General features: G+C 50.1%; 1 pseudogene; it reads right to left on the bottom strand.

Annotated features, from left to right (window-relative positions):
* Nucleotides 1–710: 710 nt before the first annotated feature.
* LOC120381497 overlaps nt 711–20,530 on the bottom strand; it is a 265,866-nt pseudogene continuing 246,046 nt past the window's right edge.

Here is a 20,530-nt window from a genome sequence, read left to right as displayed (position 1 = left end):
TGGGGAATAAGGGACTCCCTCTGATTTACCCCATCTTCTTCCGTTGTTACAGAGGGTGAAATGACATTTTCCCCTATCCCTGCCCTGTTCCTGCTCTTTGTTATAGTTCAATATATTTTAAGTGAGAAAAATGGTAGTAAAAATATCTGCTCTGCAGCACAACCTGAACCAACATCAGAGCAACTGGGAGTGAAACAACTTCTTCCCCAAGAGTGAACTCGATGACTAACAATGGCTTTGAAATGGGGAACAGTACAACCATGATGCTCAGGGTTGGTTTAGACTAGGAAAAGTGATGGAGTTTAGGTCAGGTCAAGGGGAAGCTAATGCCAACCCCTGCACCTGGGCTGCATCTGCTCTACAACTATAATTGTCTTGTTACACCAAGATCACTAACTTGAGCAGCCAACGCCATGTGCAGCCCTAGTGGATGTCAGGCACAGGTAGTTTTAGCCTCAGTGTAGCTTGTTGGAATCAAACCTCTCTCCCACCTGGAGCTGACGAACATTCCTGGCAGGAGGGACACACACTCCTACGACTCAGAAGGAAAGGAGTTGATAGAAAAGATCACAGGACTGACCCCAAAGAAGGGTGAGCTGCAAAAGGCAGAAGCAGGCAACTGATCTGGGGGAGCTGACACACCACGGTGAAGATGGTGCAAAAATCACTATGTGGGAATTAGATTTTTTTTTTTAATCACATTTGCTTTCTCCAGCCCTAGTCAAGGGATTTATAACAGTTCTCTCTCATGTGGATTTTCTGATGTGTAATAAGGTTTGAGCTCTGATTGAAGCTTTTCCCACACTCAGAGCATGTGTAGGGCTTCTCCCTGTGTGGTTTCTCCTGTGTGCACTCAGGACAGAGCTGCGATTGAAGCTTGTCCCACACTCAGAGCACGTGTAGGGCTTCTCCCCTGTGTGGATTCTCTCATGTCTGATAAGGGTTGAGCTCTGATTGAAGCTTTTCCCACACTCAGAGCACGTGTACGGCGTCTCCCTGTGTGGATTCTCTCATGTCTGATAAGGGTTGAGCTCAGATTGAAGCTTTTCCCGCACTCAGTGCACGTGTAGGGCTTCTCCCCTGTGTGGATTCTCGCGTGTGGGCTCAGGGCAGAGCTCAGCTTGAAGCTTTTCCCGCACTCAGGGCACATGTAGGGCGTCTCCCTGTGTGGATTCTCTGATGTGTGATAAGGTGAGAGCTCCAAATGAAGCTTTTCCCGCACTCAGAGCACGTGTAGGGCGTCTCCCTTCTGTGGATTCTCTCATGTCTGATAAGTGTTGAGCTCTGCTTGAAGCTTTTCCTGCACTCAGAGCACGTGTAGGGCATCTCCCCTGTGTGGATTCTCTCATGTTTGATAAGGTGAGAGCTCCGATTGAAGCTTTTCCCGCACTCATGGCACATGTAGCGTCTCTCTTCCAAGTTGATTCTGTTGTGTGGAATAAGGTCTGAGTGGCTACTGTAGTTTTCCTCTGTCCTCTGCTGAGTCTCACAGGCTTTTGTGTTTTCTGGGAGTGCACAACTCCTGGAAACATTCCCTTTGGATCTTCCTGATAACATCCAATCTGCATCTACTTGCACAGTGTCTTCCTGCTGGGGTTTCTCCTCCTCGTTCTCACTCACCATCCCATTGCCAGATGGGAGACAGAGAGAATCCAGACATAGGTCACTCCCTGTGCCTGAGAAAAAGGAAATGTCAGAGAGAGGAATGGAAAAAGGGATGAACAAACCAAAATATATGTGGGAGAGATCAAACCTATCAGGTGCTGATTTTCCCCAACCCTTCCACAGAGAAGAGAGGAAGGGATCAGTTCTGGGTCCTCACTGCACCATAACTCTCAGGGAAAGTGAGATCAGGGCGACCTGCTGCCAGTTGTCAATCAGAATAGGAGGGAAGCCATGAGTGACATCTGCCATAATGATTCCACATCTGCAGGGAACAATCCTGAACTTGAAGAGCTCACAGGGTCTTTGTAGGGCATCCCAAATGTTTCCTGCATTCCTAAGCAGTTGTTGAGTTGTTTAACCAATTCCTCACCTGTGAAGGCAGCTCTCGGGACCACTTCTTTCTCAGAGCCCTGGAGGTCTGGGACCCACAGTTCTTCCCCTCGTTCCAGCTGCGAGATCACATCAGGTTTGGAAATTGGAAACCCTACTGCAGGCAAAGAAAACAAGGGAGGTCAGTGGAATTTGAGGGATACTTGTCACAAAAAATATTCCATATTTTTAACCCCATCTCATTTTTAGACAGTTTAACATATGTAGCCCTCAGGATTCATCTGCTTGCCTGCATAAATATCTCTTTTCTTATAAGTACAGTATTGTGATAGGTTTATTAATTCATATTAAAAATATGTTTGGCTGTAATGCAAGAAACCTACAGGCCAAAAACCTGCATTTTAAGCTAAACCCAGAAAAGGAACTGTTTTTCCTATACCCAAATAAAGTGCCTATGCTTAGGTCTAAGACCCTTTACCTAGACCAACAGACAATGAAGAATAGCAAAGGGGATTTTTCAAAGTTGCACTCACAGACTTAACAAGTACCCCACAAGTGCGCAGATATCTGCCATCCATACGCACATACATACTAGCCTATGGAGTAAGCGCACCTTAACATTTCTATGGGGGAAGACTGAAATTTGGGCATAAGAGGAAGGATTTCCGGTATTTATTTCTATAAAAAGAGGTAACCTACCTCACTATGGTATCCCCACCCCCACCTCGACCTCCTCCTTCTTCACTACACTTCACCATCTTCAACTACATATTCATGCTATCCATCTACGACGGCTATTAACCAGTAATAGGCGCACTTATTTTCTTTTCAAACTTTAAGTTCAAAAGGGACTCGGCTAAGCTTGGTCTCTCTAAATGTTATTTTAGTTTGTGTATCAGATTATTTAGTTGAGCTAAAAAGTAAATTCCAAAGTAGCTTTGACAGCTCTTTGCATTAGTTTCCCTTGCAAGAGCTGTGAAACCAGAACTGCCAGAGGCGAGGCCAACACCAGTTTATCAAAACAGGGTGTGAATATTAACCAAAGTTTGCAGCACATAATATTGTATCATCATATGTATCTCCTGAATAACAGTAATACAATTGTAACTCTGTAATTCTACCTGTTTTACAATTTACTTACTATTTCATTGAGTTTAATAAAAAGTCATTATGACTCTATCTGTCTCCCTGTGAGCTTCCTGTCATACCCCAAAGGTCCCTTTATCAATTCTGTGGAACCTGATTCGAAACACGAACTTTTATCTTCTTATCAAACGAATTGGCGAGCCTAAACCCATATTAATTAATATAAATGATTAAGTATTATTATTAATGAATTAAAATAATCATAATACAAATTAAATTAAGTTGATAAATCAAATCAACATTACTAACACACCCCAAATAAGGCTATGCATCCCAAGGCCATCTTCCTTGGCTCAAAGTGGCAGGAGAGTTACTATTATAACAAGTTATATTCACTACCTTAGTGCCTAAGGACCAACTAACAGTGGGCCCCCATTGTGCTAGGCAAAGTGCAAACAGAGAATAGTAGATGGCCCATGCCCTGAAGAATTTACAATCTAAATCAGGGGTAGGCAACCTGCGGCAGCGAGCTGATTTTCAGTGGCACTCACACTGCCTGGGTCCTGGCCCCTGGTCCGAGGGGGGGGGACTCTGCATTTTAATTTAATTTTAAATTAAGCTTCTTAGACATTTTAAAAACCTTATTTACTTTACTTACAACAATAGTTTAGTTCTATATTATAGACTTATAGAAAGAGACCTTCTAAAAACGTTAAAATGTGTTACTGGCACATGGAACCTTAAATTAGAGTGAATAAATGAAGACTCGGCACAGCACTGCTGAAAGGTTGCTGACCCCTGATCTAAATAGACAAGACAGACACAGAATGGGGGAAGGGCTAGAACCCACTGTTAGAATAGAGATATTCAGGCCTGCCTGTAAAGCCTAGACTTTAAGAACTTAGGGGTATTTTTATCACTTTGTCTTTATACCCCGGTAACTAGCTAAGAATCAAAATCTCAGTCTGCCTGTGTATGGGCCTTCTCTCACTAGGGGCCTTGTTCTTACGCTAAGGCCTTTGGCTAAGCAGCAGGGGCAGCCATAAGCTGGGAAGCGAAGGGTCACATCCCAAACCAGTCACACTGAAATAAGGTGCTACTGGGCTGTTAGGAAGATGATCCTGTCCTGATAGCGCCCATCACCACCAGATAAAGAAACAGATCTTAAGATGGTTAAGAAAACTTAGTTTGACAGCAAGAATTCACTTCTCAATGGTTGTGGTTGTGAAACCCTAATTTCTGTACCGTTTTATCTTTAACAAGGTAAAAGTGGTAGCCACAATCAGTCTGGTTCTCTAATTGTTTCTGTCTGCTGCATAATTAATTTTTCTAGGTGTAAGTTCATTAGGGCAGTGGAATATGCTTGCTTGGAAATAACCCCAATAAACATCGCATTATCTGTGCTTCAGACTTCTAGTCTTTCGCTGCTTGCTGTCTGCGTGACAAGAACCAGGGAAGTGGGAGGGTGAAGGGAAAACCCTCTAACAAATGGACATGACCTGATAACCAAGAGGTAAGCCTTTAAGGAAGGTTTTAATACACTTTGGAACAGATCAGGGATTCCCATGAGGACTGAGAGGGAGCGATGGTAAACACGCATTTAGATCCTTTTCTTGTTTTATATCTTTTCCCCATAAGGCTGAACCTCTGGCACTGTCATGGATCCATAGGATCTCTGCAATGCCCTGGCTTTTAAACAGTCCTTGGGAGGTGCCCCTTGAGTGCACTAGACCCCCAAGGGGTCCCACTCTTCCACAAGGCCAGGCCACTTAGCTTCAACACCTGAGACTGAGCCACTTGCTCAGTGCCCTTCCTCCACCCTCCTCTCCATTTCTTCCCATTACTCTCAGCCAGCACCACCTGCAGGCACCTTGGGAGCTTCTTGTGTTCCCTCCTCGTCTCTCACTACCTCATCCCTCCCCGCTGCTTCTTAGCTCTAATCCTGCACACACCCTCCCCAGGTCCTGACACCCCAGAATTATCTACTCCCCCCTTCTCCTCCCCTCCCACAGCTCTGTTCTCCCTTCACCGGCGGGGTCCTGAATGGAAACATTATACACTCTCCTATCAAAAGAGGAGCTCATCTGACTGTCACACAAGCCAGGCAAGAGTCACACACCTATTTACTCAATTTAGAATTCTATAGGCAGCATAGTTTCCTCTTAAAATGAGAAAAAGGCATCAAAGTTACAGTTATTAATGTAGTTATGAATGTTGCCAATAAGGATACATTCAATGCAATTTTAAAATGACTGATGGCACCAAAAAGGCACATGACAAAAATGATACTAGTGGGTGGGAGATAAGGCAAAAAAGGGGGGGGGGCAAGAAAACTTGTCAAAACTTGTATGACAAATAAAGGTATAAAGTTATTACAACTCAGGTTCTTAAAAGACCCCACAGCTTCTAATAACCGAGAGGAGAGGACTCCTTACCTAGGGAGGTCACAGTCTCATAGTTCTCCTGCATGACACCCCTGTAGAGGGCTCTCTGAGTGGGGTCCAGCAGAGCCCACTCTTCCCTGGTGAAATACACAGCCACCTCCTCGAAGGTCACCGGCCCCTGAAAGAGCAAGAGTCCAACACTCAGTACCTGCTCCCCCATTCACAACCCCACTATTCACGGAACAGCGCCAGGGAAATGGAAGCTCCGGGAGGCACATGTTAACAGAGTCCCACCCCACCTAGCTTAGAGCAGCCAGGAGGCATCAGAGGGTAGAAAGAGAGAACCTTTTGTGTCTGCCAGCTGACAGATGGAGGCAGAGTCATCACATTTATCACATACCTACTAGCCAGGGCTTGATACAGGAGATGGGGCTGTCTCTGGACCATGCTGGTGGTTCCCTGGTAGGAATCCCAACACTCTCCAAATAAAATATATGGAAGAAAGGGGAAGTCAATAGTAAAGAATAGAAGTTAGAAAGTCAGAATTGTAGAAAATTGGTTACGGAAGCTATCAGAAATCAATGACCAATTTATGAAAATAAGAAGGAAGTTTTTAAAAATTATATTAAGTACAAAATTAATCCCTAACAATGGTATGGATGTTAAACAGCAGCTATTACAGTTAGACATGTTTAAATAAGCAGGTCCAGATAACTTGTATCCAAGAGTTTTGAAAGATCTGCCGGAGGAGTGTGGAGGACTGTTAATGTTGATTTTAATAAGGACTTGGAACACTGGGGAAATTCCAGAAGACTGGACTAAAGCTAATGCTGTGCCAATATTTAAAAAGGGTAAAAGAGATGACCCAGCTAATTACAAGAGTGTTAGTCTGATACTGGGCAAGATAATGGAGCAGCAAATATGGAGATGTAGGAATGTTACACTTTCAAGCGGTTGAAGTGGTTCCCACACCCCCACACTCAATCAGGAGACTCATAGATAAAGCGCCGACCAGGTGCATATTTCTGGAGTACACAGGGATAAAGCACCAATCAGGGAGGCGAAGTAGTTGGATTATGTTAGCACATGCATAACAGAATGATTTATGTAACCATTATAATAAAAGACGTGGAAAACCCCGGCAGGGGCGCTCCACTGGGATAGACTGACGGACTTGGCTTGATTCATTACTACATGGATTTAATTAATAAAGAATTAAAGGAGGGTAATATAATTAGTACCAATTAACAAAGGTTCAGAGACAACAGAGCCAATCAAACTAACTGGATAGCCTTACTGCATGAGATCAAAAGTTTGGTTGCAACTAATAGTATTGATGTAATATACCTAAACTTCTGTAAGGCATATGACTTGGTTCAGCACAACATTTTGACTAGAAAACTAGAAAGATACAAAATAAACACGACATACATTAAATAGATTAAAAACTGGGATTATAAATGAAACCATGGTCGAGTGGATTTCTTTCTAGGGGGTTCCCACAAGGATTGGTTCTTGGCCTTGTGCTATTTAACATTCTTATCAATGACCTGGAAGAGAATATAAAATCATCACCGATAACGTTTGCAGTTGCCACAAAGATTGGGGTTGGTGGTAACTAATAAAGTGTCAGTAGGTTCAGGTTCCAGCACTGGGAATCTGGGAAGTTTTCCCAGCCCTGGCTGGGGTTATTCCTGTTCCACAAAGAGGGAAGTTCCATTCCCAACTTCTGTGCCTTGAAATTAGGCCCTGACACTACACCCCACATTCAGCATAGTGGTATGATTATGAAATGATTAGGACATAATTATGATGCATTTTGTGCAAGACGCATCATATGTTCAGTGTCTTTGGAAAAGTTAGTATTTGCTGAATATGATTATCCTATTTGTGTGCATGTATCATATTCGTATCTGAAGTTATGGATATTGACTCTGTATCTGTATTTCAAATGTGCTTACTCTGGGTAACACCCACAACGAGCCTTTCAGGTACAACAAAGAAGCCAGAAAGTGTTCATGGCTCATCAACAAAGACAATGGACCGTGGAAGAGCTTAGCCTTCCTGGGAATGTTTCAGCCAGCCTATGAGTCATGGCTACTATGACTCAGCAGGCCATGGTAGGGCCTGTGACCAGACCACATGACACTAAACTCCATTTTGGTACCTCTATTTTTCCACAAACTGGACTGGGAACTGAGTTTAGAACAAAGGGTTCCTGCCATATGGAAAAGCTACATAAGGTGGGTTGTGACATCATCTCTTGGCCTCATTCCCCACACAAGAGAACTCCTGGAAACACCTGAGGAACAAAGACTGAACTCGGGGATGTGGTGGTCTCAGGGTAAAGGGATTTCTAGCTTGTATATGGAAACTTGGTGGACTGCTTCTATCGGCAGTCAGGGTGAGAAATTGCTAATTCAAATTCTATCCAGACAGTATGTTAGGCTTGGTTTGAGTTTTTGGTTATTTAAGTAATCTGCTTTGATCTGTTTGCTATCACTTATCGCTGGGAAATTGGCTTTTGTCTTCTATCTCTCCTTGAGTGTCTTAGGTAAAACACTCAGGTAGGTTAGTTGGATGCATAGCGCCACCTGCTGTCGTGTTGTGTGATAACAGGGCCTGGAGAGGCTGGCTGAATCTCCAGCAAAGCAGAGTGAGAAGGGCCAGCCTAGCTTCAGGGTTAGAGGGCACAGCGGTTCCCAGAAGCTCCCAGACTGCACCCGGGGTGACAACCCATCACATCCTAGAGTACACAAGTCTCAGCACGTTTGTCACATCCTGTCCCCTCCCATTCCATACCCTAGATAGTTCCTGCCTCCCACCCTCCTATACATTTACTGCTTCTCTCCCTCCAAGCAGAACCCACCACCAGCTCCCTGAGAATCCCTTACCTGAGCCAGCTCCATTGCAGCCATTTACTTCTCGCTGGGAGGAGGGGATGATCTGGGGTGAAACGTGGACGTTATTCTGTAACCTGCCAGGGCGAGAAGGGCAATGTGAGAGAATTCAGACAGGGTTTCTGTCCTTTCCACATGTCGATTCCCCCCAGCATTGTTCCCTGCTAATGGACACACTAGGTTCTGCCACACTGTGAAGCACAGAGTGACCATATCCCAGTACAGGCCTAGCCCCCTCCCACCAGGGTGTGACCCTCTGACACATGGTGAACCCCTCCCAGCAGCAGAGTCTCTCTGTTACACTTACCAAGTTTGTGGGCGATAAGCTGGGAGGGGTTGCAAGTGCTTTGGAGGATAGAATTAAAATTAAAAATTATCTGGACAAACTGGAGAAATGGTCTGAAGTAAATAGGATGAAATTCAATAAGGACAAATCCAAAGTATTCCACTTAGGAAGGAACAATCAGTTGCACACATACAAGACAGGAAATCACGGCCTAGGAAGGAGCACTGCAGAAACGGATCTGGGAGTCACAGTGGATCACAAGCTAAATGAGAGTCAACAATGCTACGCTGTTGCAAAAAAAGCAAGTATAATTCTGAGATGTATTAGCAGGAGTATTGTAAGCTAGACACAAGAAGTAATTCTTCCGCTCCACTCCGCACTGATTAGGCCTCAACTGGAGTAGTGTGTCCAGTTCAAGGTGCCACATTTCAGGAAAGATGTAGACAAATTGGAGAAAGTCCAGAGAAGAGCAACAAAAATGATTAACGGTCTAGAGAACATGACCTATGAGGGAAGACTGAAAAAACTGTTTTGTTTAGTCTGGAGAAGATATGATCAGCTTTCTAGTACATAAAAGTTCATTTCGAGGAGGAAGGAGAAACATTGTTCTTCTTAACCTCTGAGGACAGGACAAAAGCAATGGGCTTAAATTGCAGCAAGGAAGGTTTAGGCTGGACGTTAGGAAAAACTCCCTAACTGTCAGAGTGGTTAAGCAGTGGAATAAATTGCCTAGGGAGGTTGTGGAATCTCCATCGTTGGGGATTTTTAAGAGCAAGCTGGACAAACACCTCTCAGGGATGGTCTAGATCAGGGGTGGCCAACATGTGGCTCTTTAGAATTTCATATGCGGCTCCTTGTATAGGCACCAACTCCGGGGTTGGAGCTACAGGCACCAACTTTCCAGTGTGCTGGCTGTGCTCACTACTCAGCTACAGGCCCTGCCTCCACTCCACCCCTTCCCTGAGCCTGCAGAGCCCTTGCTCCATTCCCCCCCCCCCCCAGTGTCTTGCATAGTGTGAACAGCTGATCAGGAGGTGCAAGGAGAGGTGCTGATTATTGTGGCTTCCCATGGGTGGGAGGTGCTGGGAGCAGGGGTGGGAGCTGACGGGGCTGCTGACGTATTACTGTGATTCTTTGGCAATCTACATTGGTAAACTCTGGCTCCTTCTCAGGCTCAGGTTGGCCACTCCTGGTCTAGATAATACTTCGTCCTGCCTTGAGGGCAGGGGACTGGACTAGCTACCTCTCGAGGTCCCTTCCAGTTCTGTGATTCCATGAACCAAAGGCCAGAGACGAGCAGAATCAAAGGAGTCACTCTGGGGATTCGCCCTGTCACTGTCCCCAAGGCAGCTCTCTCAGGTTTACAAAATTGTTGGATGCTCCAGCCTTTATACAGTCTCTCCTGGGAGTGCCCCTTTCATGGGCTGGGACTAGTTTTAGCCTTTGGGAAGCGTGACCCCGGGGGTTCTGAGACTTGGCCTTCTTGCCTCAGCACATCTTGTTCCTTTCTGTGGCTCCCCAGCGAGTCCCAATGAGTAGATACTCCTCAGACAGACAGTGAACATAAGAATGTGTTTAGTGTTTACACTTCATTGAATGCTTGTGAGCTGCTGCCTGGGTTAACATCTGACTAGTTGCATTGTGAGCCTCTGTAAATCACCAGACAGGAGAGAGACTTTACCTGTGCGAAGTGCTGATTGGCAACAGAATGCATTACACCCTGCCTGGCAGGAAAGGTCCATCAACATCAGAGAGACTATTATGGGATGTTAACGAAGACACAAAAAACTGTTGTTGTGCTCTTGACTTCCCATTAGCTGAGTTTCAGGACAGAGCACATGGTAGGAAGGGGATGAAAAACCCCATGCTAAAGGAACTGATGATCTGTATGTTGCTTGGACTCTGGGGCAAAGTTTCTAGGCATAAGCAAGAGATCCCCAGCTGCCTAGCCGGGGTTAGTCCTAACAGATATGCAGAGCTTGCTTATTATAGAAGCTTCTATTACCTTTGAAATCTAAGACTGCAACTCGTCTGCATCTATAGGATTACCTGCTTTAACTTTGTCAACAACTCTTGTTTCCTTTTAAAAAAGTCTTAATACAGGTTATGACAGGACTGGCTACAAGTGTTGTCTTTGTTGGAAGATCTAAGATTCAATTGACCTAAGGAAGTGACTGGTTCTTTGGGCCTGGCAGTAACCTGAACATCGCTGTGACTCGTGGGGTAAGGGAGGGTTCTCAACCAGGGTCAGAAAGATATATGGGATCACCCAAGAGGACTGTCTGTGGTTCCATGTTAATGCTGTTACAGAGCCTGAAGTGTTTACACTGGATACTTGGTTGGTGAAATCTCCATACAGACCTCACACCCAATTTGGGGTTTGTTCCCTGCTTCTTACCAGTCTGCCCGAGGCTGGTGCTCGTGCTCTCGAGTCACTGAAGACAGCGTTACAGAGAGATGGGCTGTGACTTCCCACGGTCACTAAACAGGTCTGTGACAGAGCCAGGAACAGACCCTGTTAGCTCCAGAGCCCCGTCACCCGCAGCTTGGAAAGGTCCCCACTGTATTAGGCTGCAGGAAGAGGTGTGCAGGGACTGCAGCTGAGCTGCCCTGCCAAGACGGCCTGTGCATCCGTGGACAAACCACCTCGCAGGGGTGTCCCCTGGGTCAGGAGAAGTCAGTGTCCAGCCCTGTGGGGCTGTGCTCCTGGCTCATACCTCCAGCACTCACTGCTGCCCCTCCCTTACCAGCTGCACTGTTCAGCCAGCCCCAGGCCTCTGTGAGGTCACCTTCCCCCCGCCCCCTCAAACCTTCAAACTGGGACATGGTGCACCAGTACCAATCAGAGTGCACTAGTGTAAATTTTGTCTACACTAAGGGTTTGCACCAGTGCCTAAAACACCAGGGTGGCAGAGACCTTCAGAAACAGCAGTACGGTGGCACTAGAACCTATTTCTAGCTCGGTCACAGACAGCCTGGGTGACCCTGGACACGTCAATGTTTCTCCTCCCAACTTTAGTCTCTTTACCCAGCTGCCACTCACTGGGGTCTCCTCTCTCTCCAGAGCTGCTCACCACTACAGTCTGTGTGGATGTCCCCAGAGCTAAGGCAGGTCAGCTCTGGAATAGTCGTACAAGGGGGGCTGGGGAGTCTCTTTCCTGGAAGTTTTAAAGAACAAGTAGGACAAAGCTCTGCCAGAGATAATCTACATATACTTGTCCTGCCTCGGCAGAGAGAGCTGGACTTGATGACATCTTGAGGTCCTATCTAGCCCTACATTTCTAGGATGCGATGCAATATATACATATAAAAACACAACATACAGCTGGAGAAAGCTTCCCCCCCGCCGGGCTCCCCTCCATCCCAGAGATACACCAGTCTGGGAATGTCTAGGGATACAGATGGTGTATCTCTAACCTGGTCTTAAAGACCTCCAATGAAGGAAATTCCACAGCCTCCCTTGGAAGCCAATGCAAGGCAAACACTGACCAAAACAACACTGTACACACACTCGCTGGGCTTGGGGTTAAGGGGAGAGGCAAGAATTCAAACAATCTGGGTTCAGTTCCCAGTTTTGCCCCAAATTCTCCATGCAAACTTGTTAGACACGGCGGCTGGCCCATGCCCGCTGACTTGGGCTCACACGGCTCAGGCTGTGGGGCTGTTTAATTGTGGTGTCCATGTTCCGGCTGGGGCTGCAGCCCAAGGTCTGGCACCCTCCCACCTCGCAGGGTCCTACAGCCTGGCCCCAGCCCGAGCCCAGACACCTACACTGCAATTAAACAGCCCCTTTATCTGAGCCCTGTGAGCCTGAGTCACCTGGCATGGGCCAGCTCGGGGCCTTTAGTGGCAGGGCAGAGATACCCTTGGTGTCTGTTCCGCACCTGTCACAATGGGGACCCTGATCTCGGTGTCTGTGCACAGCCCTGCGCAACAGGGCCTGACCTCAGTTGGGGACTCTGCAAGTCCCAGCATTACAGGATCCCGGATTTTGTTTAGGGCCCCTGCAGCAACTGGCAAAATGTGGGGCCAGGATCTCTGTCAGGGTCTGTGCAGTGCCCAGTACAGTGGTGGGGTGTGATCTTTGTTAGAGTCAATGCAATGCCTGACCCAACGGGACACAGATCTAAGTTGAGGTCTCTGAAGCGCCCAGCACAATAAAGGCAGTGGTTTGGGTCGCAGTCGTCCGCTGCCTGGCACAAGGGGGGCCGTGATCTCGGTCCAGGTCTCAGTTTTACCGGGCACAACAGTGGGTTCTGATCTCACCTGGGGTCTCTTCAGTGCCTGGCAGAAAAGGGCCCAGATCTCAGTTGGGGTCTCTGCAGCAGCTGGCAGAACAGGGCCACGCTCAATACGATAGGAGCCCTGATCTCAGTCACACACCTGGAGAGAAAAGTGGGAAGATTTTTGAGAATTTGATATTAGTATTTCAGAACTGAGGAGAAAATGGGGCACAAACTAAATATTTGCCAATATAAGGGACAAGCATCAACATGTGGGGAGAGTTTATGTCACCATTCAAGAGAAAAGATGGGAAATGTGAGGGGATTATACAGGAATATTGAATCAACAACAGAATGGGACAGATTCTTCTTGCCTCACACTCACAGGGGACAGGAGTGGGACTGGAGTAAGAAAGTCGCTGGCTGTGGGGAGGGGCTGGCAGTGGGGTCTGGGAATGTGACTAGCACGTGATGTGGGGGGAGTAGCTGGGACTGGGAAACCTGGGGCTGGCCCGGCTCCATGGGGGACACTTGCTCCTCCCTCCCCTTCCTGGCCCTTCCCAGGCCCCGTTGCCAGCAGAGAGTGGCCCCCCCAGCCCAGCCCAGAGGTGTCCCTGTCTCAGGGCCCCCCCAGCCTCTGCCCATTCACCCTCTGCCCAGCTCAGGAATCCCTCGGGGGAACCATTTCCCACCCGCACAAGGACAAATCCCTGCAGGTGGGAATGGGGGAAACCCCCAAACCTGAGACCTGAACTGGCCACTGGCGAAGGGGAGAGAAAATGGGGCACAATCGGGGGGGGGGGACAGGGAACTTCTCAGGGGTTGGGGGGGGGGGGGTCACCCTGGGCGCTGCTCGTGGCTCTCTAGGGAGAAAGGGGGCAGGACGGGAGGGGACGGGGGTCCCCACGGGAGGGGGCAGCGGTAAATCCGAGGGGATCTCAGCCCCCCCCCTTTCTCTCCCCACTCCTCGGGGGGGGTCACCTGCTCGCCCCCCCGGCCAGGTCTGGGCTGCACCGACATTTCCCGCCCGCCCCCAGCCCGGTCTCCCCCCCCAGCCCCACGCAGGGACCCCAGGGTTAATGAAGGGCTCTCCGCCGCGATCTGCGCATGCCCAGAGCTCCAAAGGCCCCAACCCTTCTCCGGTCCGGAGAGGCTCCAACGGCCCCGCGCAGGCCAGGCAGAGCCAACGCTCGTTCGCAGCCCGGCTCCGGCTCCGGCTCCGGCTCCCCGCCGACGTCACTTCCGTTCCAGGAGAGTCAGGAACTACATCACCCAGCCTGCCCCGGGGCCGCTTCCGCTCTCCGCAGCCCAGGAAGGGAGGGTTCCAGCAGCTGTTACTGCGCATGCGCCGTGCGAGCCCCGCTGGTGAGAGAACAAAGCTGCTGCTGTTGCCGCCTCCGCGTGAGCCGGGCCCGGGCTGAGCCGCTGCTGCTCCCGGAGAGTCTGTGCGGGGGCCCGGCCGGGGTTTCTCCAGCTGGGCCCCGCCCCGGGCAGCCCCGGGCTCCGCCCGCCCCAGCCCGCCCGGAGCCCCGGGGTGAGAGACCCCGGGGGCGCTGGGGGCGGGCACGTGACTCTGCCCGGGAACCCGGGAGAAGCCTCGGAGCCGCCTCGGCCCCAGCGGAGCCGCAGCAGGATCCGCCCCCCCCCGGCTGGGAGGGGGGGGCGGGGCCCGGCGGGGGGGGCGGAGCTTTCTCCAGCTGGGCCCCGTCCCGGGCTCTGCGGAGGCTCCCGGTGACGGAGCCCGGGGGGCGGCGCAGGTCCCGGCTCTGCGCGGTGCCCCCCCCCATCGCTGCCCCCCCCCGGGGGCCCGGAGCTGCTGCCGCGCTGAGGCCGGGAGGATCCTTCCCGCAGCGAGTCTGAGCCGCCCCCCCCCGGCTCTGCTGTGCCCGGTAACGGGGGGGTGAAGCGGGTCCCCCCGGCGGGTGCCCCCTTGCCCGCACGGGCGGGGCGGGGCGGCCGCGGGGAGAGACCCCGGGAACGGGGCGGTGACCCCGGCTCCCAGCCCGGGGCAGGGCGCTAGGGGAGGACGGGAGAGAGGGGAGGGGAAATTAGAGGGGGGGCAGGTTCCCAGATCTCTGCCCCCCCCCCCGCACACTCACTGCAGCGTCCCTGCCCAGGGTCACTTCCCTGTGACCGAGGTGAGGAGCAGAGAGAGGAAGAACCAGCCCCGGACTCTCCCTGTCCCCCCTGCGGCAGGAGTGCGCTGCCCTGGGGGCAGGGTCAGGGGGACCCCCCCCCAAGGGGGCTCCTTTGGGTCTGGTCTGGTCCAGGGTTTGATTCACACCCTGTTGCTGGGAGGGCTTCAAAATGTCTTGGTTTGTTACTGCTGCTGGGGGGAGCACAAGGGGGACAGGAGGGGCCGGGGGCCAGGTCTGTGCTGCACTGTGGGGACTGAGCATGTTCCCAGCCTGGCAGAATCTACAATCTCTGTCTGCAGGGAAAGGGCCTGGGGGAATCGTGATGTGAAATGAACTGAAGCCTGTTCTGAAACCTCCACAACTGCCCTTCTCGCCCTGCCAGGCTGCAGAATGACGCCCACCTCTCACTCCAGCTCGTCCCAGCCTCCCATGGGACAGGAGAAATGGCTGTAGTGGAGCCAGCTCAGGTAGGGGTTATTGGGGGGTTGCTGGTGGGTTCCTGCTGGAGGGGGAGGGGCAGGAAATACTGAAGAGGTGGCAACTTCTGGGGAGTTAGGGCTGGAGGGGGGCAGGGAATACCCTGGGTGAGGAAAGGGAGGTGGACAGAGTGTGACAAACCTGGTGGGACTTGTTAACATGGGTCTAGATCCTCAGAACAAACACTTGGGTGTTGGGGGAGAAAATTCCCTAATTTGTGAAACAGGAAACAGACAAAGCAACTCCCTGGGCGGGGCTGGGAAAACTGACCAGATTTCCAGGGCTGAACCCTCAACCTGCTAGCCAGGGGCTGGTGTGACATGGAAAGGGGGCACCCAGCAGGGAGGTGTAGGGAAGATGTCCCGGCCCCTCACATCCAGCTGCTGGCAGTGGGGAGGGTGTTGGGTTCTCTACCATGGGGCTGTGCCTGGACCCTACTGGGGGCTCCATCTCCTGTATCAGCCTCTGGCTAGTAGGTCTGTGGTGGATCTGCTGGGAGAGACAAGGGGTTCTCACTTCGTCCCCTCACCCAGATGTCTCCTGGCTGCTCTCAGCACTGTGGGGCTAGGACTCTGCTGACTCTCTCAGAGCTTCCATTTGATTGGCTCCTTTCCTCCATGAATAGTGGGGCTGTGAGTGGGGCAGCAGGTACCGAGTGTTGGGCTCTTGCTCTTTCAGGGGCCGGTGACCTTCGAGGAGGTGGCTGTGTATTTCAGCAGGGAGAGAGGGGCTCTGCTGGACCCCACTCAGAGAGCCCTCTACAGGAGGTCATGCAGGAGAACTGTGAGAATGTGACCTCACTGGGTAAGGATTCCTGTCCCCTCGGATCTTGGAAGGGGAAATGAAGAGATAAGGTTCACGCCACTCCCCAGTGCCACCTCTGCTCTGCCCTGTTTCAGCATCACCCCGACATGCCAGAGACACCCACACTAGCCCTCTCCCTCCTGTTACAGAGCGCTCTGGGAACAGAGCAGTACAGCAGAATGTCTAACATGTTCTTCTCTTTGCTAAGATAATATTCGGGTTCAACTCCATCATAGCAAACAGAAGCTTCCTCCCTGGCCTGCTCTCCAGTACTGAACCTCCTGCACACAGGCCAGCTGAGACTTGCACAGTGTTACTACCCCCTTTCCCTCAACCTGAGTTTTCCTTGTGAGTTGCTGCCTTCACTTACCCCTCACTAAGCCCCACAGATCACTCGAACATACGCCACCAGGGTACTGACAACCCCATGGCAAGAACATACCCTTGGGCACCTTTGCTGACAAAGCCTACAACACTCAGCACGGATATGAGGCAGAATTGCCCCCCAAGTTTCACATGCACCTCTCTGCATAGCACAGGCACAGCTCTGCCCAGCTGCTGCAACCCATCCCTCCATCAGCCAGTCACAGCTACAGCTGGCCCAGTGCACACAGCTGGCGGCATGCGGATAAATGCTGCGATTCCCACCTGTGAGCACAGCACAGAAAATGTCTTTGTCTTAGTCTTAGTCTTTCCTCGAGTCGATTATATGTTCATAGATTTTAAGGCCAGATGTGACTATTGGGTTGTCTACTCTGACGTCCTTTATACCACAGACCATAGAATTCATCCCGTTACTGCTACATTGAGCTGAATACCTGAGTCCCTGTGGCAGTTGGTTAACCTTTGCACGGCCCACAGAGAACCTTCTCTCTGGTTCTGGCCAGCTACAGGGTTAAGGGTTGGGGGAAAGTTTACATTAACTTTTCACTTCCTGGTCTGCAGAGGTTTAAGTTTACTCACCGTCCATATGGTGCAAGGCAGGAGACAGCACTGGGCAACCTTAACTCTGCATTAATGTAGCTTATGAGCATTTAGTTTCCTGTTTTAAAAAATGGATGCTTTTGCCGCTATAGCTGTGTCTGTAATTGAGCTTTGGCCAGCAGAGCCATGTTGGATGGTGTGTGTGTGTGCTCATGCGTGTGGGCACTTTTTCACAGCCTTAAACAATAGAGCTGGACTGGCAAAGCTTTTAAGAGCTACCTAAGAGCTACCTAACTAGTTCCTCGACAGACACCTGACACGCCACCTTTGGGTGAACTAATATGCGTGTACCTGGTCTGTGGGATCCCAGTAAAACATTAGGCACCCTGTGCCCTCTGCCAGGTGGCATCAAGAGGTCCATGAAGAGTCACATCCTTCTCCTCCTCCAGTCGCTGCATTAGAGTGTCTTTAGAATGAGCCGGCTGACCCCCGTTCCAGCCTTCTGTTTGGGTTCCACGGGGCTCTGTCCTTGGGCCTCTTCTTTTCTTCCTCTGCACCTTATTTCTGGGGAATCTCATCCGCACACACACATTCAGCTACCATCTCTGTGCGCCTAACTCCCAGTTCTGCCTCTCTGCTCCTGGCCTGTCTCCTTCTGTCGCAACTGAAATCTCAGCCCCTCTCTCTCATCTCCTCACTGATGTCCAGCCGTCAGCTAAAGATCAACAGCTGAAGCAAAGCTCTTAATATTTCCCCCAAGCCCTCCCCCCACCTTCTTTCTCTACATGCAGACAGCACCATTGTGCTGCCTGTCACTCAGGCCCCTAACTGTGCAATACCTTTGTCACGGAGCTCCCTCTGGGCCTCCTATCCAGGCTGTGCCTACACCTGGCATTTTCTTTTTGCCTAATATCCTTAACAATTGGCCTTTCCTATCCATCCGTGCAGCGAGGCTCTTAGTCATCCTCTCCTGTCTCAGTTACTCCAACATCCTTTTCTCTGACCTCACCTTGCGTCTCCATTCAGAAGGAAAAAGCGCCCTCCTGGTCCTCGAACATGACTTATGAGGAAGGTTGAAAGAACTGGGCATGTTTAGTTTTGAAAAAGAGTGAGTGGGAACTGAGAACAGTCTTCAAATATGTCAAGGGTTGTTATAAGGGAGCAGTGATTAATTGTTCGTCACGTCCACTGAAGGTAGGAGGAGAAGTAATTGGCTTGATCTGCTGCAAGGGAGGTTGAGGGTGGGTAATACAAAAACCTTTCCAGCGATAAGGATAGGGGAGTGCTGGAATGGATTACAAAGAGAGGTTGTGGAATTATTGTCCCAGGAGGGTTTTAAGAACAGGTCAGACAAACTTCTGGCATATTTACACCTGATCCTGCCACAGGGCGATGGGAATGGAGTAGATGACTTCTTGAGGTCCCTTCCAGCCTATATTAGAAGATTTTAGGATTCATTGCCTTAGCCCTTCGCTTTGATCACGTCTCCAGGTGGAGAATTTGGACCATTTTTGTGGATCAGCTGTGGGTACAAATTTTGTTCCTAGAGCCCTAAAAATCTGCAGATATCCATGGACCATTTTTGCGGATCGCAGATCGGATGCGGATATAAATTTTGTATCCGTGCAGGGCTCTACCTGTCTTACTTCTGTTTCTACCTACAACTTAAATCTATTTCGTACACAGTGACTACATCTGAAATAACATGAGATCACCATAACAATGATCAATGAATGATAAGATGAACTAATTGGCTCCATGAACCACGGAGACTCTTCCTTTTCCATCCCCACCTGCAAGAGCCGCCGTCTCTCTTCTCTGCATGTTCTTTGGATCTTCGAATTTGTCCCTCCTGAAGTCACATGGCCTGATTCTTATTTTTCACATTCTCCTTTGGCAGAAGAATTGGGCTGTGGCTCTTGAACTACACCATCTAATTTGCCAACTTTCTCCACACACAGTGTTTTTTATGCTCCTCCCTTTATACCTGACTCACTAGGTTCCCTAATGCTGCAGGATGTGCTTTCCTGACATCTAATGCTGCTGAGATCCTGCCTTCAGTGATATCCCTGCCCTTCCTAGTCCTTACTCCACTGAACCCCCCAGCCCATGCTTCCTGTTCCCAGCTTCCCCTGGACTCTCTCTTTGGCTCTGGACCTGTCTGTCAGCAAGAAGCAGTGCCAGGGAGACTTGCCCTCTGTCTGGAGTCGTCACTTTCTGGGAAATGCAGTTCCAGTCTCTGTTTTTTAGGAGCCACTTTGATAATGAGTGTCTGGCTGTGTGTGTTCCCAGCAAAGATGGGGATAGTTAAATCCCTCCTAAGCAGAGTGTTCTGCACCTTTGAGCACCTGGGGAGCTGGCCCTGTGATTTTATTGTTTAAAATGGACTGGGGTTAAACTAATAGAATGTTTTTTATGATGATAAATGGCCTATGAATTCCCCTGATCTCCTTTGTTTTCTTTCCCTTGAGCAGGGTTTCCAGTTTCTCAACCCTCTGTGATCTTCCAGCTGGAAGGAGGGGAAGAGCCGTGGGTCCTGGCTCTCCCTGTTTCAGTGGAAAGCGAGATCCTGGGAAGTCCCTGCACAGGTGAGGAAACATTAAACCAACCCAGAAACTGTAAGTGCCTGAGAGAACCCGCTGGGATTCCCCACACAGACCCTGTGAGCTCAGGACAGTCCCCAGCAGATCTCACTCCTGGCTTCCTACAGATGATGATTGACACCTTGGCTGGAGCTCCCTCCCTTCCTACTGAGTGTTTGGATGGGATGTGGGCAGGGCCGGCCTTGGGGAAGTGGCACCTTGGGCAAACTTGTATTTTGGTGCCCCTGGCTCCCATGGGCTCCCTAGGCAACCCACGTTCCCTTCCCCCCAACCTCTGCACTGTGTCCCTTTGCCCCAAATGTCTGCTCCGCCTCCTGCACCCCTAATCCCTACACCCCTTCATTCCTAACCTCTGCCCCCCTCGTGCACCCCAATACCTGCCCCCTCCTGAGCCCCTAACCCCTGCACTGTGCCCCCTTCACTCCAGCCCTTGCACTCCACTCCTGTGCCGCAATCATTAATGATCTGGAGGATGGCGTGGACTGCACTGTCAGCAAGTTTGCAGATGACACTAAACTGGGAAGAGTGGTAGATACGCTGGAGGGTAGGGATAGGGCCCAGAGTGACCTAGACAAATTAGAGGATTGGGCCAAAAGAAACCTGATGAGGTTCAACAAGGACAAGTGCAGAGTCCAGCACTTAGGACAGAAGAATGCCATTCACTGTTACAGACTAGGGAAGCAGTTCTGCAGAAAAGGACCTAGGGGTTA

Source organism: Mauremys reevesii, linkage group 14 (assembly GCF_016161935.1).
Source record: "Mauremys reevesii isolate NIE-2019 linkage group 14, ASM1616193v1, whole genome shotgun sequence".
Taxonomy (NCBI): domain Eukaryota; kingdom Metazoa; phylum Chordata; order Testudines; family Geoemydidae; genus Mauremys; species Mauremys reevesii.
Note: the sequence above shows the minus strand (reverse complement) of the source record. Positions and strands in the feature narration are given on the sequence as shown.